The sequence below is a fragment of the Pelodiscus sinensis genome, chromosome 13, assembly GCF_052426305.1.
Source record: "Pelodiscus sinensis isolate ZL-2025 chromosome 13, ASM5242630v1, whole genome shotgun sequence".
NCBI lineage: Eukaryota > Metazoa > Chordata > Testudines > Trionychidae > Pelodiscus > Pelodiscus sinensis.
The window spans coordinates 24,326,634-24,343,120 of record NC_143064.1 but is presented as its reverse complement, the minus strand read 5'-3'; positions in this window follow the sequence as shown (position 1 = coordinate 24,343,120).

Here is a 16,487-nt window from a genome sequence, read left to right as displayed (position 1 = left end):
TGTCACCATATCTCTGTTCTGGGCTCCAAGTTGTGACACCATTTAATCTGCAAGGGGCAGTGGTCCCCAGATTTTTCCGGGTCATGCTTCCCTCCCATCTCTGTCCCCTCCAGGGAGGAGGGAGGTAAGAGTAAGGTGGGAAGACAAGTCTGAGGCTGCAGTTTGGGGGCCTGGGTCCAAAAACAGATTCACAGCCAGGTGTCAGGAGCCACATCTGGAGTTAGAACTGGGCACAGCGCAGGCCTAGGTGGTGCTCCCTACCCATCCCCCGAGGGATGGGTGACTGGACTATGGGCCTCACTGTGCACTGCTGTGCCCCTCCTAGAAGGTTACTTAATTCCTGAACAGAATTGTCATATAATGCCCCCTTGCTTTTATTTTGCTGTTTTAATTATTGGCATCCTTTGCTGAACCAACGGGCCTGCTTGTCCCATGTGACTTATAAGCGCTTTCTTTGTTGGGCAGCTCTAATTTTTTGCTGCTGCTGTTATGCAGGAACTGCAATGCCAGGGGACCCAGCAGGCCAAGCTAGACCCGCCACATCTGGGCTCAGGACCCCAGTGATCTGTGCATCAGCTTAGGAAAATGTGGAACATAGATCACAAGAAAGAAATTGCTGGCTAGTGGAGCTCGCAATAGGCAAGTTTGCTGCTGGTTCTACACATGGTGGGTGTAGAGAAGGTGAGCCAACAACCACGTAAGGGCACACATTGGTAGTGCTAAGTCACTTGTGTGCAATTAGGGCAGGGGTGGCCAACCCGCGGCTCATGAGCTGCAGGTGGCTCTTCAAAGAAAAAATTGCAGCTCCTGCAGCTCTGAAAGGGACAGCGTGTTTCTGTCTGAAAGAGCCAGAGTCATGGTGTCCCATCCAGAGTTAAAAATGGCTGCCTTAAAAGTGCAATGCCTGCTCTGCTCTTAAAAGGGCAGTGGCTGGAGCTTTTTTTTATTTTTTTTTTTTTTGCTCAACGACTTTTTTTTCTTGGCTTTTTGTACTATATCCACCACTAGTTTGGCGCTTTGTCTGTAATGGGTTGGCCACCCCTGAATTAGGGCCTCCATTATCACAGTAGAAAAATGCTAATGAGGAAGACCATAAGCCTGTTATAACTCAGCTCACATGCCTAGGCCTCTGGCAGAAACTTCAGGGTGGCTGTACTATGCTACCTCAGTGGATGTGCTGGAAAGCAAAAGTGTCTAGCAGCAGGGCTAGCAGCTGCACACACTTACCATCAACAAGCTGTGCTTTGACCTGGAAAGGTCACCTCTGTGGCTGAGGGGCAAAAGGGTCCCATTGCAAGCCCCTCTGGTGAAGTTATCAGAAAGGAGACCTGTGAGTACCAGCTGTGAGGGGGCTGATTTTGTAATGCGTTGAACCTGGCTACAGCATTGTTTCTCATCTATACAACAGCAGGGTTTCTCCATGAGGAAGGTTAACATTTTTATCACAGTTGCTTTTAGCAAACAGCATGGATAGGTCGAGGCAATAAACAGAAGCTTCTCACCGCTCTAGGACTTTCACTACTAGTAAGTGGGGCTAAAGGCAGGACACAGAAGGAAGCACAGCAGGGACGCAAGGAGGGGGCCCACCACATGCCAGCCCCACCCCCATGCCCACTCTGGTCACAGCAGCCATGAAGAAGTCACAGAGATCTGGTAAAGCCACGGAATCTCTGAGTGTGCCTAAATTGTATCCTTATTCATGAGGCAAACATCTTCCTCGCTGGCAGGTTTGCCAGACTGCACCGGTTGCCAGGTAGGTGAAGCAAGCCAAAAGCCTAGTGCTGTCTTCCAGCTGGCTAGATTGTGACTGAGCCACGCATTCATCATTTAGGTGTGCCACTGATTATCATTTATTTTGGCCCAGCAAGGGCTTGTTCTGTCTTCAAGGTCACTAGGCATTATACAAGCACTAGGAGATGACACATTTACTAGCAGTGTAGTCTCATATTAAGATACCAAAGTGACTCAGCTTTAGCCTAGGCCCAGCCCAATGCCTGTGCATACCATGAGGAGCCCAGAACCACATGCTAGCATTTGGTCATGAATTACATGGTATTTGTAATCCCCTAGCTAGCTAATCCCCCTGCCTAGTAAATTCAAAATTAGTCTGCCTCTGTTTGCCAAAGGGTGCAGCTTATGTTACATCATTGACCTTGGGCTATTGCTGAGGTTGGACTAGCTCCAGATGTTTGACTCAAAAACTTTAAGGGGCGAAGAGACCATCATTATCATCTAATCTGACTGCCTGAAAATTGCAGGTCATGGAATCTCCCCCACCCACTCCCCTAACTTCTGGCTGAGTTACTGAAGTCACCAAATCATTGTTTAAAGACTTCCAAGGTGCAGCTAAGTCGCCATTTACACTAGTTTAAATTGAATCTGCCCCATGTTGCAGAGGACGATGAAAAAGCCCCAGCGCCTCTGCCACACTAACTTGGGGAAAATTCCTTCCCTGTCCCAAATGCCTCCTGAGCAAGGTGTCAAGCCCCACCAGGTGACACCTGGGAAAGACTTCGCCATAGTAACACAGAGACCTCCTACAGCTACCAGTCCCTCACTGGTCAGTAGCAATATTTGCAACTAGCTGCCACAGGGGCACCTGCCTGCCATTATAGGCAATCTCATCACACCGTCCCTAACATAACCTCATCAAGCTCAGTCTTGAAGCAGGTTAAAGGGTTTTTTTTTTTTTTGCCCCCTCACTGTTCCCTTTATAGGGCTGCTACAGAACATCACTCCTTGGGTGGTTGAAAACCACCATATAAGTTCTAGTCTAAACTTGTTGCTCACCAGTTTATTATGTAAGTTAGCCCTCTGACGTCTTTATAGAGAGCAATCATATTTCTCCGACTCCTCCCCTCCCTTTGGGTTAGGCTATACAAGCAAAATTCTTTGAGTCTTCCCTCATAAGTTTTCCATCTTAGTAGCCTTTCTCTGCACCAGTTCCAGTTTGAGGTCATCTTAAACACGGGATACAAGAACTGCACACAGCATTCCAGTGGAGGTCTTGCCAGTGCCTTGTATAATGGTTCTAACAACTTGGTCTCTACTGGAAATACATTGCATGATGCATCTTAGGACTGTATTAGCCTTTTTCACAGTTGCAGCACAGTAGCAGCTCAAAGGCATCCTGTGATCAATCATGCAGCCTTTTGCCTTCTCTGTCACTTCAAACTGATACATTCCCAGTATATAGCCAGAATTCTTGATGTTAGTCCCTAAACACATAGCCTTGCACTATTAAATTTCATCCCATTTCTACTACTTTCTCAATTTCCACGTGGAATTATATCAATTTCCTTATTGAAATCTGATTAGATTTACCACAGCCTCTTTGTCTAAAAAACTCAGCATCCCAAGCAAGACGTTAATCTGGCATGGCCTACCTTTTGTAAAACAAGCTTGTCTTTTATTCTAATTACTGTTAACCTCTATGTCCTTAACTACTGTCCCTTTCAAAATTTGTTCCAAGACCTTGCCTACAATTGAGGTCAACCTACCTATAGGAGCTAGTTTGCCTCCCCCTCCACGTTAAATTTGGGTGTATCAAATGAGCAGCTTTCAGCCATCTCTGTGAGCTGTGAAAGCTAAAAACATCCAGTCTCTCTACAATATGCACTGCCACACAAACACCCAGGTAGTTTTCTACCCCAGAAGCTGTGCTGGGGCCATGCATCCTGGGGAATAAGGGGAAAAACATTTCCTGCCGAGAAGTGTGACTGAGGGTTGAATATCGGGTGTGTGCTGGAAAGATGCCTGTCTACACAGGCCTGGCTGGGTCTAGACTGGCCAGTTTTTCCGGAAAATCAGCCGCTTTTCCAGAAAAACTTGACAGCTGTCTACACTGGCCACTTGAATTTCTGCAAAAGCACTGACTTCCTATTGTAAGAAATCAGTGCTTTTTGCGGAAATACTATGCTGCTCTCGTTCGGGCAAAAGTCCTTTTGCGCAAAACTTTTGCACAAAAGGGCCAGTGTAGACAGCAGAGATTTGTTTTCCACAAAAAAGCCCCAATCGCAAAAATGGCAATCGGGGTTTTTTTGCACAAAAGCGCATCTAGATTGGCATGGACGCTTTTCCACAAAAAGTGCTTTTGCGGAAAAGCGTCCGTGCCAATCTAGACGCTCTTTTCCGAAAATGCTTTTAACGGAAAACTTTTCCATTAAAAGCATTTCCAGAAAATCATGACAATCTAGATGTAGCCCCTGTGTTTAGCAAACACGGAAGCTGGGAGATTCAACCCCCTCCTCCTTGCACATGGCTTTTCAGAACTGCCCCTGCCGATTCAAAGAACTTGTGTGATACAGGGGAGCCAACAGCTTGCATGGGCACCTCGGCTAGGTGAGCAGGCAGCTCCATGATCTTGGAAGGCGTAGGGCTAGAGAATACAGTCCCCCACCCCACCTCCCTGAGAGCCACATGCAGCATGGAGCTTCAGTGGTGATTGTAAGGGCCTGGGGTGCCTGCCACTGCCACAGTAGCAGCAGCAGGAAGCCTCAGACCCTTTGAATCACTGGGCCCTGGGGCAACTACCTCCCCTGTCACCCCCCCTCAGCAGGTTTGGTATGGTACCCAACCTTTTAAGTAGCACTGATGCCAATTTGCCCTGGTATTAGTTTAGTTTCAATTAATTCATATGTAACATTAAATATTTAAAGAAAGCTGTCCTAGAACAGGACACTGTCAAGGATACCAGGCTCCCCATTTAACCTCTTTTCCTTGCTGTAGAACCACGTCACTGCGTCCACAACAGCCTGCTGAGTTTAAGCCAAACAAATGCTTTGTACAGGTTGAACCTGTCTAGTCTAATCTCTGGAGCAGCATGGTCCGGCTTGATTTTAGTTACCCGGATGTCTGCTTACCATGGGTGTGGCTGAGTTTCCTGCAGTCCCATAAAGTTTATTTACAGCCACCAGTTCTGGCTCTCTGTGATCTGTGCTGCGATTTAGCTCTAATTTACCCATGCATGTCTTCTACGAGCTCAGCAAGCAAGGGAAGTGCTGGTAATGCTGCTAGACAATGTTGACCTAATGAGGTTCAGCAAATTCTTGGTTTGGCACAGGCCAGGTCCTGAGGGTGCCTGGCTAGAAAGGTTCAGCCTCTGCTGTTAAATATGCTGCTGCAACTGGAAGATGTATCACAGCCCACCTTAAAGCAAGGACTGAACAGATGCCTTCATCTGTGGTGATTGACCAGCCCCGAAGGCAAGGATTTTCTGCAGCAAAGATGTCTCTGTGCAGCTCCCTGGTTTGTCTCCTGAGAGGCACCAGGGGATTGAACTGGAGTGTGCATGAACCCTTCTCCCCAAAGTACAACTGGCTGGAGTATAAGCAGATGGGCACAGGCACTACTCCTTGGTTCATTACACCATGCTAGAGGCATGCCAGCTACCCACAGTATGTTCAGATCAGCTGCAGCCTGCAAGTGAAATACCCCTGGTGGCTCTAATTATAACCCACCAAATGTGACCCTCACTCCTTTGTGAGCATGATGAGCCCTTACAGATATAGCATGTAGTTTTAATGTCCTTTGCTGTCATGTTAACAGCTGCACCTCCATCAGCATCCCCCACAACACCACATGTTCTGCGGTAACCATTATGTAATGGCTGCACCTCCTATTTGCTCCCCCTCCCCGCCCAGCCCAAACACACACACCCCTGCAGTGCCAGGCTCTGCAAGGTCTGCCCTCGCTATACTGATCAGGTCTGATGATGCCATGCTTGGAAGGAGTTACTCTAGCATCCAAGTCCTTTCCAGACATGAGGTAAGTGACGTGGCCAGCATCTGTGATCAGGAGCGCTCTTCCCTGCAAGAGGCAATGAGATGAGGTTTTTATTTATTTTCATGGCTGCTGCATTCTGTTGCTTTGTGAATGTAGACAAGGAATTGCATCCTGCAGGTTGAACAGAAAGCACAAGGCCATGCACAGCTACGCTCTGTGCCCACCACAGTACTCGCAGTGTTCCCTTGTGCTCCCCCGCCCCACTGATTGAACCGAGGTGTTCACGCTCAGCTTATATTTTGCTTGGTCACTCTTTGGGGTAGAGGCTGCCTTGCTGATGTGCTTTAAAAAACAAACACCCCACACCATCACGCTGCACAGGTTTAAAACAACAATTCACAAGCAGTGCAGGGAAGGGTTAGGCCCTTGGAATTCAAGTGAGCAAAGAGGTCCACTGAAGACGCAGACACGGCAAGATGAAGACATTTTACTTAAAGGAGCAGCTCTCTGGCTGCTACTTCCACGGTCAGAAGGAAGCAGGCTGTGTTTTGACTCTGCTGCAATCAGTTGATTGGGGTTACTTAGGCTACGTCTAGACTACATGCCTCTAGCAACAGAGGCATGTAGATGAGGCTACCAGGTGTAGGAAAACGAAGCGGCGATTTAAATAATCGCCGCTTCATTTAAATTTACATAGCTGCCGCGCTGAGCCGACAAACAGCTGATCAGCTGTTTGTCGGCTCAGCGCTGTAGTCTGGACGCGCGGGTGTTGACATCAAAGGCATTTGTCGACCACCCAGGTAAACCTCATCCCAGGAGGCATACCTGGGTGGTTGACAAATGCCTTTGATGTCGACACCCGCGCGTCCAGACTACAGCGCTGAGCCAACAAACAGCTGATCAGCTGTTTGTCGGCTCAGCGCGGCAGCCATGTAAATTTAAATGAAGCGGCGATTATTTAAATCGCCGCTTCATTTTCCTACGCCTGGTAGCCTCATCTACATGCCTCTGTTGCCAGAGGCACGTAGTCTAGACGTAGCCTTAGTTACCTAGCATGGATGCAGAATTACACCAGCCATAGACACACACGTAGGACGGAGAAAATAAAGCTGAGGCCTGGCCTGAGCCTGATCCAGCGGACAGAAGCCATTCTGGCCAGCGCTTCCTATCTCAGCCAGAAACTCAAGTCATGGAGAGTGACCCTGAGGACTGCAGTGACAGCAGGGAGGGCTGATGAGTCCTGAGTCTTTTAATTTTCATTTACATTTGTGTGTTTTATAGTGAATTAGGCCTCAGGATGTTTGAAAGACAAATCAAGTCTGTCTAGTCACAGCCCTCGTCGTTCCCTCAGCCGTGAAGGGGGACGCTCATTTTTGCTTCACTTTCATAAAGTCCCACCTCCCCACTACAGGAGGGTCTCTGCCTCCCCACTCATGCTCATCTCTAATTTAGTCAATACAAGCTTAAAATGCCCTTCTAATTTGCATCTTTTATAACACCCCCGCCTCCAGAACATCAGATTTGTATGCTGCCAGCTTGCCTAGCCACTCACTAATCTGATGTAAACAAATCCCCAGGTAGTATTAGCTGCTACAAGAGTAGCAAAGGTTGCCATAGCAGCACATACTATCTTCATTCATTGTTCTGGAGTGAACAGAGGTTGCTTAGTTTAGTGCCTTAGCTTTATCACTACCTTGGAGAGTCATGTGCCTATGGCCTGTCTCTTCTCAACTGTCACACATATCACCAGTCCTGCAGCGTCCCAACAAGCCTTCCAAACATAGTGGAGTCTGCTGTGCCTAAAAGTCAATTTGCCTCTGGACCTGGCCATTGCCCCTGCAAGCTCTCAGAAAATTGCTGAGCTGAGGATGCCGTCATTACTGTCTGAATTCTGACTGCCTGGCTACATCTAGATTGTCATGATTTTCTGGAAATGCTTTTAACGGAAAAGTTTTCCGTTAAAAGCATTTTCGGAAACGCACGTCTAGATTGGCAGGACGCTTTTCCGCAAAAGCAAAAGCGTTCGTGGCCATTTTCGCGATCGGGGCTTTTTTGCAGAAAACATCTCTCTGCTGTCTACACTGGCCCTTTTACGCAAAAGTTTTTCGGAAAAAGACTTTTGCCCGAACGGGAGCAGCACAGTATTTCTGCAAAAGCACTGACAATCTTACATGAGATCGTCAGTGCTTTTGCAGAAATTCAAGCGGCCAGTGTAGACAGCTGGCAAGTTTTTCCGCAAAAGTGGCTGCTTTTCCGGAAAAAGTGGCCAGTCTAGACACAGCCCCTGTGTTCTTGGTTAAGGATTTCAGTCCACTGAATGTCATTCAAAAGACCGAACTGTGTTACAGGAGACCCACGCGATTCGCAGTTCCACGTGTTCATGGATCTCCTGTCCTGGCTTGGGAGTAGGGGGCGGCAGCAGCCAGCAGCTCCCAGCAACGAGCCATAGTGAGATTGGGAGCTGCGAGGAGTTCACTGCCTGGGCCAGGAGCCGCAACTCCCACTATTTGCAAATGTCGCCGCTTGTTGCGGATACAGGAACATCATCACAATTGGTGGTGGATGTTTCCTGTGTTCTGCTTTTCCCCACACTCCCCCTATAGCGCAGTTAAAGCTTCAAGGAAACACGTCTCTATTGCTCATCATGCGACATAGGAACTGCCAAGTCACTTCAGACTCTTAGTCCAGTAGCTTGTTTTTTACAGTGGCTATTGCCAAATGCTTCTGAGACTCCATGAACAATGTGCACCTTTAGCTTGGAATTTATGTCCTCTACATGCTCGCCTGCACCTGTCTTCTACTTTCCTTACCTCTTCTCCTCACCCTCTGTGCTTGGAACAGTTTCCTGGCCTTTGGGTCAAATAGCAATCGTCATGCTGGGGTAGACCAGTCATCTTTCCAGTAACCAATCAAAAGCTTTAGAAGACCAAGCAAAACCCTTGCAGAAGATGGTCCTGGTCTATACTAAGGAGTTTTTTGAAATAACTCCCCTTACTATGAAATCACAAGCAGAGTGTTCACACTGCCATGCCCGTTATTTCAACCTAATGGGATAGTTATTTCAAAATAACAATTCCTGCTTTCCTTGGGGAATAAGCTTATTTTAAAATACTTCAAAATAACTCGCAAAATAACTAAGTTATTTTGAAATAATTTGCTAGTATAGACATGTCCACAAAAACCATCCCTTCCAGAACTCTTGTTGCACTCAGGCTTTCCTGTTGTGGCTGCACACATCCAAACCTTAAGTCATGCCAGACTCGTGATCTCAGTAATATATTGCAGCTATGTAGGCTAATGGTGGTTTTATGTCAAAAAGTATTTCCATGTAGCTAACTGGAACTCTAGCTTGTGGCTCAGGAGACCTCGTCACTGTACCTGGCCCTTCCCTTGACATGACAATGGCCAAGTTATGTCACTGATCCATGCCTCAGTTTCCCCATATGAAAAATGCAGATGATGATCCTGACCTTTGTAAAATGCTGTGTAAGAAAGTTCAGTGGATGGGAAGCTGGATGAGTCAACAGCGTGCCCCGGTAACCTAATGGCATATTGGGGTGTATTAACAGGAGCATCACCAACAGATCCAAGGAAGTGATTATTCCCAGCACTTGTGAGAAGACATCTGGACTATTGCCTCCAATTCTGGGCCCCCATTACAGAAAGGATGTGGACACATTGGGGAGAGTCCAGCAGAGGGGAACAAAAACGATTAGGGGATTAGAGATGAGTGATGGGGGATTGGACGGGGCCTTCAAAAGACGATGGAGAGAGGCTGTTCTCAGTAGTGACAAATGGCAAAATGAGGAACAATGGTCTCAAGTTACAGTGTAGGGAGGTCTAAGTTGGATATTAGGAAAAACTTTTTGATTAGGAATGTAGTGAAATACTGGAGTGGGTTACCTAAGGAGGTGGTAAAAAGCTGTAGGGATGGAGATTCTGAGTGCTGGGATAATTTGGTTGGGGTTGGGGTTGGTCCTGCTTTTAGCAGGGCCTTGGACTCCATGACCTCTTGAGGTCTCTTCCAGCCCTATGATTCTATGTTTACCAGTTTTAAATGGTCTGCCTTGCTCTTGGTTTATATGTATGGAAACTTGTTTACTCAAGCTGCAGTCACTGTTCTTCGCTATTAGACACACATTTATTTTTATTTCCCTTTTATTCATCTCCTCCCTAAAGTAACCAGACCTCTTTTCATCCTCTCTCTTCCCCTAGCCGTTGCTGTTTGCCTTCCTTTGCCTATAGCCCTTTTCATTGTGCTCTGTGTCAGGAAGGTGGGTTACCATTGCTAAACATAACCTGCCAAGTGAAAGGGTATATTCAATTCATAAATATATTTTCAGTAGTACTTTCTAGTCCATTCTTAGTGTTTCTTTTACTACTTTCACTGGCATTGAAAATTGAGCAGAGATCAGCTAACCATATCTCACAAAAAGGTCAAATTATTCCAATAGACATTCCCTTTACATTTCATTTGCCATTATATTGTCATTTATCCAACATCGTTAGGTGGCAAATATTTTCAGCAACAGGACTATGGAGTCACTCCAGCATCCCTAAAACACTCAGATGCTCTATTACCATTAATAAGATCTTGGCCTGCATCCTTGCTTGGACTCAGGAGGTAGAAACTTGTGCTCCTACAGCATCTTGAGGTTCAAAAGGACTGACAAAACTAGGTTAAGGTGCCTTGGAGAATGCCTCTGGATCTCATAGCAGAGATTTTGGTTTGTAGACAGCTCAAATATGAATTTTTTCATGTACATGGTATAGGGCATCTCTCTCACTATCCAGAACCCTGCAGCTGAGATGGTGCTGGTTTTGTTTTGTTAAGGACTAGATTTTGTTGCTTTAATGAGAGAATGAGAAACAGGAGGCTTCCATAAGTAAAGAATACACCACAAGAATTAATCCTGCTCTAGGGTCCAAAAAGCAACTCAAAACAAGGGCATTTTTTTCAACATTTCATATACTGCACACTACAGAAGCCAAAATATTTGAGTGCAGCTTGCCAAACAACATATTCAACACCAATGCATCCACTCATTAAAGCTAACTAAAAGCAGGATGTTAATGCTGGAAATGTTTGTATATTTAAAGGTTTCACACTGCAGCCTCTGCTCCATTAAGTTTATATTTGACAATCCAGAAACATTTTTTTTTTTTTATAATTCAGGCATTCATAAAAGGTGCTTATGCTGCTATGGGAAATTAGAAGAATCCCAGTTTGGCTATCTGAGATCTCAAAATGCTGGCCTGAAACACAATGTCTGAAAACTTGTCCTAAGGCAACAAAAATCTTCCCTGTTAAAACCAGTGGATTTTCAACATCAGTAATAAATTATAGTGACATCTCTTTTACAGTTGCACAAGTCATCCCCCTAATGGCTGACACTTGCAACAACACGTTATACAATTTATTACTTCAGGTTTCACAGGTAGCTATGCTAGCCTGTTTCAGCAAAACAGCAAGGAGTCCAGTGGTACCTTAAAGACTAACACTCTGTTAAGCTTTTGAGAGTTTCAAGTGCATATAGTGAAAGAAATAGTAGTAGTAGTAGGGATACAGAGATGGGAGAGTTACATCAAAGCTAATTCAGAGTGGATGAGAAGGTGAGAATACTTAACATGGAAAAATAACTTCTTGTAATGAGAGCCATTCCCAGTCCCTATTCAGAACCATTTTGATGGTATCAAATTTGCATATAAATTCCAGTTCAGCAGTTTTACTTCTCAGCCTGTTTTTGAAATGTTTTCGCTAGAGAATGGCAATTTTCAAGTCTATAACTGTGTCCACATTTCTCCCACTGGTTTCTGTACATTGCCATTCTTGATATCTGATTTGTGTCCATTTATTCTGTTGCATAGAGATAGTACAGTTTGCCCAGTGTACATGGCAAAGGAGCATTGCTGGCACAGGATGGCATATAATCATAGTATGGCTAATATGGTTAAATCCTATAATGGCATCACTAGGGTAGATGTGTGGATAGAGTTGACAACAGAGTTTGTTGCAGGGATTGGTTCCTGGGTTAATGTTTCTATTGTGGGGCGTGTGATTGGTGCTGAGTATGTGTTTCAGGTTGGGCAGCTGACTTGTGAGGACTGGCCTGCCTCCCAAGGTCTATAAGAATGAAGGATCATCATCTAAGAGAGGCTGTAGATATTTAATGAGGTGTTGGAGAGGTTTTAGTTGGAGGCTGTAGGTAGTGGCCAGTGACATTGTTTTCTTTGTTGGGTCTGTCCTGTAGTAGGTGACTTCTGGGTACCTGCCTGGCTGTGTCAACTTGTTTCTTCACTTCCTCAGGTGGGTACTGTCGATTTAAGAATGCTTGTTAGAGAGCTTGTAGGTGTTTGTCTGAGGGATTGGAGCAAATCCAGTTGTATTTTAGGGCTTGGCTGTAGATAATGGATTGTGTGATGTGTTCTGCATGAAAGCTGGAGGCATATAGGTAAGTATAGCAGTCAGAAGGCTTCTGGTATAAACTGGTGTTTGTGTGACCGTCACTTATTTGCACTATAGTATCCAAGAAGTGGATCTCAGTCCAGTGGAATTCTTCAAGGGCCTTCTTCCTGTAGGTCCAGATGATGATTTCATCAATGTAATCCAGGTAGAGGAGGGACAATTGTGGACAAGAGCTGAGAAAATGTTGTTCTGAGTAAGCCAAATAAGTGTTGGCATACTGTGGGGCCCTCTGGGTACATGACAAGGTCAGCTCCCAGATTACTGTACTAGGCAACACAGTATGGGAAGGAGGTGGGCAGCCAGGTAAGAACTATTTAGAAAAGTATGACATATGCAAATCTATGGGGCCAGATCTAATGCATCTGAGGGTGTTGGCTGATGTGATTGCAGAGCCTTGGGCCATTATCTTTGAAAACTCGTGGCGATCAGGAGAGATCCCAGTTGATTGAAAAAGGCAAACGTATTGCCCATCTTTAAAAAAAGGGGAGGACAAACCAGGGAAGTACAGACTGGTCAGCCTCACCTCAGACCTAGAAAAATCATGGAGGGGCTCTTCAAGGAATCCATTTTAAAGCACTTGGAAGAGAGGAAAGTGATCAGGAATAGTCAACATGGATCCACCAAGAGCAAGTCATGCCTGACCAATCTAACTGCCTTCTATGACATGGTGACCGGCTCTGTGGACATAGGGAAGATTATGGATGTGAGAAGCCTTAACTTTAGCACAGTTTTGATATCATCTCCCACAGTATTCTTGCCCGCAAGTTAAGGAAGTGGGGATTGGATGAACGGACTGCAAGGTAGAGAGAAAACTGGCTAGCTTGTCAGGCTCAATGGGTAGTGATTAACGGCTCAACGTCTGGCTGGTTTCAAGCTGAGTGCCCCAAGAGTCGGTTCTAGGGATGGTTTTGTTCAAAATCTTTATTAATGACTTGGATGAAGGGATAGATAGTACCCGCAGCAAGTTCACAGATGACACCAAGCTAGGGGGAGAGGTAGATATAATGTAAGGTAAGAATAGGGTCCAGAATGACCTAGACAAATTGGAGGATTGGGCCAAAAGAAATCTGATGAGGTTCAACAAGGACAAATGCAGAGCCCTGCACTTGAGATGAAAGACTCCGAGGCACTGTTATGGGCAGGGGACCGACTGGCTAAGTAACAGTTCAGCAGAAAAAGACCTGAGGATTACAGTGGATGGATGAGAAGCTAGGTAGGAGGTAACAGTGTGCCCTTGTAGACCAGAAGGCTTAACCGTATATTAGGGTGCATTAGGAGCATTGCCAGCAGATCTAGAGAAGTGATTATTCCCCTTTATTCAGCACTGGTGAGGCCAAACCCGGAGTACTGCATCCAGTTCTGGGCTCCCCATTATAGAAAGGATGTGGATGCACTGGAGAAAGTCTAGTGGAAGGCAATAAAAAGGATTAGAGGGCTGGAGCACATGACTTATGAGGAGAGGCTGAGGGATTCGGGCTTGTTTAGTATACAGAAGAGAAGAGTGAGGGAGGATTTCATAGCAGCCTTTGACTACGTGAAGGAGGATGGAGAGAGGCTGTTTTCAGTAGTGGCAGATGGCAGAACTAGGAGCAGTGGTCTCAAGTTGCAGTGCGGGAGGTCTAGGTTGGAGATTAGGGGAAAAAAAACTATTTCACTAGGAGGGTGGTGAAGCACTGGAATGGGTTACCTAGGAAAGTGGTAGAATCTCCATCCCTAGGTTTTTAAGTCCCAGCTTGACAAAGCCCTCACTGGGATGATTTAGTTGGGGTTGATCTTGCTTTGGGCAGGAGGTAGGATTCAGTGACATCCTGAGGTCTTTCTTCCAACCTTATGATCCAACCCGTAGCAGGGCACTATCACTATAAAACTGCTTCACACTGTGTAAAGCATTGCCAACTTGCAAAATCTTACTATGAATTTCATTGTAGTTGATGTTTGTTCTTAAACCCCAGCTCCTGGAGGCATATACAATAGTCAAACCTTTGTTTAAGTTCCTAGCCTTTCTGGCTATTAAGAAAACTCTGAAGCCATAACCCAGTGATACCTAAAAGACCCACACAAAATGCCCTAATGTTATGATTTTTAAGCATGTCTCATGGTTTTCCACAGCAGGACTCAAATATTTGTGTGGCTAGAAGTGGCAATATTGCACACACACACACACACATATATATATATATATATGCATGCATGCATGCATGCATGCATGCATGCATGCATGCAAGAGAGAGAATGTTTTTAAATGACAGAATGGCCATTACCTATCATCGGAGTCAGAAGTGTTTCCATTCTAGAATTTCATGTTGGGAAGGTAGCAATTTTGCTTCTAGGTTCCTGTAAGTTAGAGAGCTGCTTGAATAACTTATCTAACCCTCTCTGGATGATTAAGTGTGAAAGTGTCCCATCACACTGTGTTCTCCTACAAGTGGTAAATAGTGGAGTCTCCCGCAAAATTGATTGGAGTCTCCCGCAAAATTGATTGGAAAGAAAAGTGGTAGGAGGCTGCTGTAATTAAAAGCCATGCCTGTTCTTTCACAGACTGATCTGATACTATATTGTGTGTCCACCCATCTCATGGCATGTCTACCCTAAGTTTAATTTCAATACAGCAGATTCCTAGCTGTGGTCCAGTCCTTGCAATTAGTTGAGTGACAGCTTGCTAGTGACAAGAGTTCACCTTAGCTCTATTTCCAAGTTATAAATGGCACGAAAAGCAGAAGCATACGAAATACTTTCCTTCTATGATTTTCTATGTGTTTGTGAACTTGTCAAAGATGTTATATAATATCAAAGAGGCAGGCAGGCTGAGGAAAAAGAACATTCACTTTTCCCCATGCCTAGTCCCCATTCCACAAGGATGTTTTGTGTTGCTCTGATGCATAAATGCAGAAATCATTTTGCTCTTCAGAGTTTGTTAGGGTTAGATCATTGAATGCATCGAGTCTACTGCTCTTGGAAGTAAAGGTGGCATGTCAGAATGCCTTTCAGTCCCTCATTAAAAGTCAAAACTCCATTTAGAAGGGAAGCACTTCAAGAAAGCCCTGCATTAGAGAAGTTACAAGAAAACATTGTATGTAGATCTTCATTTTGAAGCAAGTTACAGTTCCGCTGCAAGGATGAACAGACTCAAGAGCCTAGATAATCTGTCTCAGTTCACACATGTGGTCTTCAGTTAAAGCACCTACCAAACCTATGAGCAGCTTCCTTCCTTATGCTCTATAGCCAGGCGAAAGCACTTTAGAACCACAAGTGCACCTTCCCAGCAGTCACAATTTCCGCCACAAGATTTTCAGCTCCTTTTACTGGCCCATGGATAAATAACCAACAACATACATACCTGAAAGGAACATTTTCATGTCACTTGCAAAGATGCTGGAATTTATGGTAGATAAATTTAAGTGTAGCTCCAACCACAAGAAATGTATAGCAATTGCACTACTTCTGATCTGATCCTGCTTATAGAGGAACAGGGAGAGATGGTTCTGTATGTTGATTCCTTCACTACAGTACAGGGGACCTAGACTGCAAGGTATGCAGGACTACATGGAAGCAAGCCTGAAGGTGAGAACATGAAGGACAGGACAAAATTTAAGGTAATTGCCTGAACATGGACAGGGAGATGCTACATTACATGAGGGTTTGAATACCAGAAAAAGGAGCTCAAAATTGTTGCAGAGATAGGGCTGAAAAATAAATTAAGTGTGTACGGTTTGCATGAATTTGATAAGAGATTGCTAAGGAATAGGTCAGAATTGCTCAAACTGAGGGTTACATCCACCCCACCTTGAGGGTTGTGGTAGCAACTATGTGGGGGAGAGGTCCTGCTACAGAGAAGGTTGAGGAGCTCATTGGACTTAAACAAAAAAAGAAAAATCACACAAACCCATGGATCAAAGCCCAGCAATATTAAAGATCAAATTTCAATCTGTGAACCTCTAAAATAGTGGTGTCCCTCTGGTACAACACCAATCCCAAAACACAGGATGAAGCAAGTGTATGAGAGATGAGAATAAAGCACTCCTTAGGCAAGATCTGACTAGAAATAGAATTCCAGACATTATACAGATCCAGAACTGAACTATCCTTTAGAAAACACTGCAAACCCTTCTTCTTTCCACCATAGCAAGTATATCATTCGCAACATTGACTATACCATCCTAAAAACAAATGAACAAAAAACCTCCCCCACACTTGCCCAATTAAAAAAGAGCATACAACAAACCAAACAAGCGAAAGCGAAGCAGAGTTTTGAATCCCCAAAAGCAAAGAGATCCAAAGACTCCAGGATATCACTATT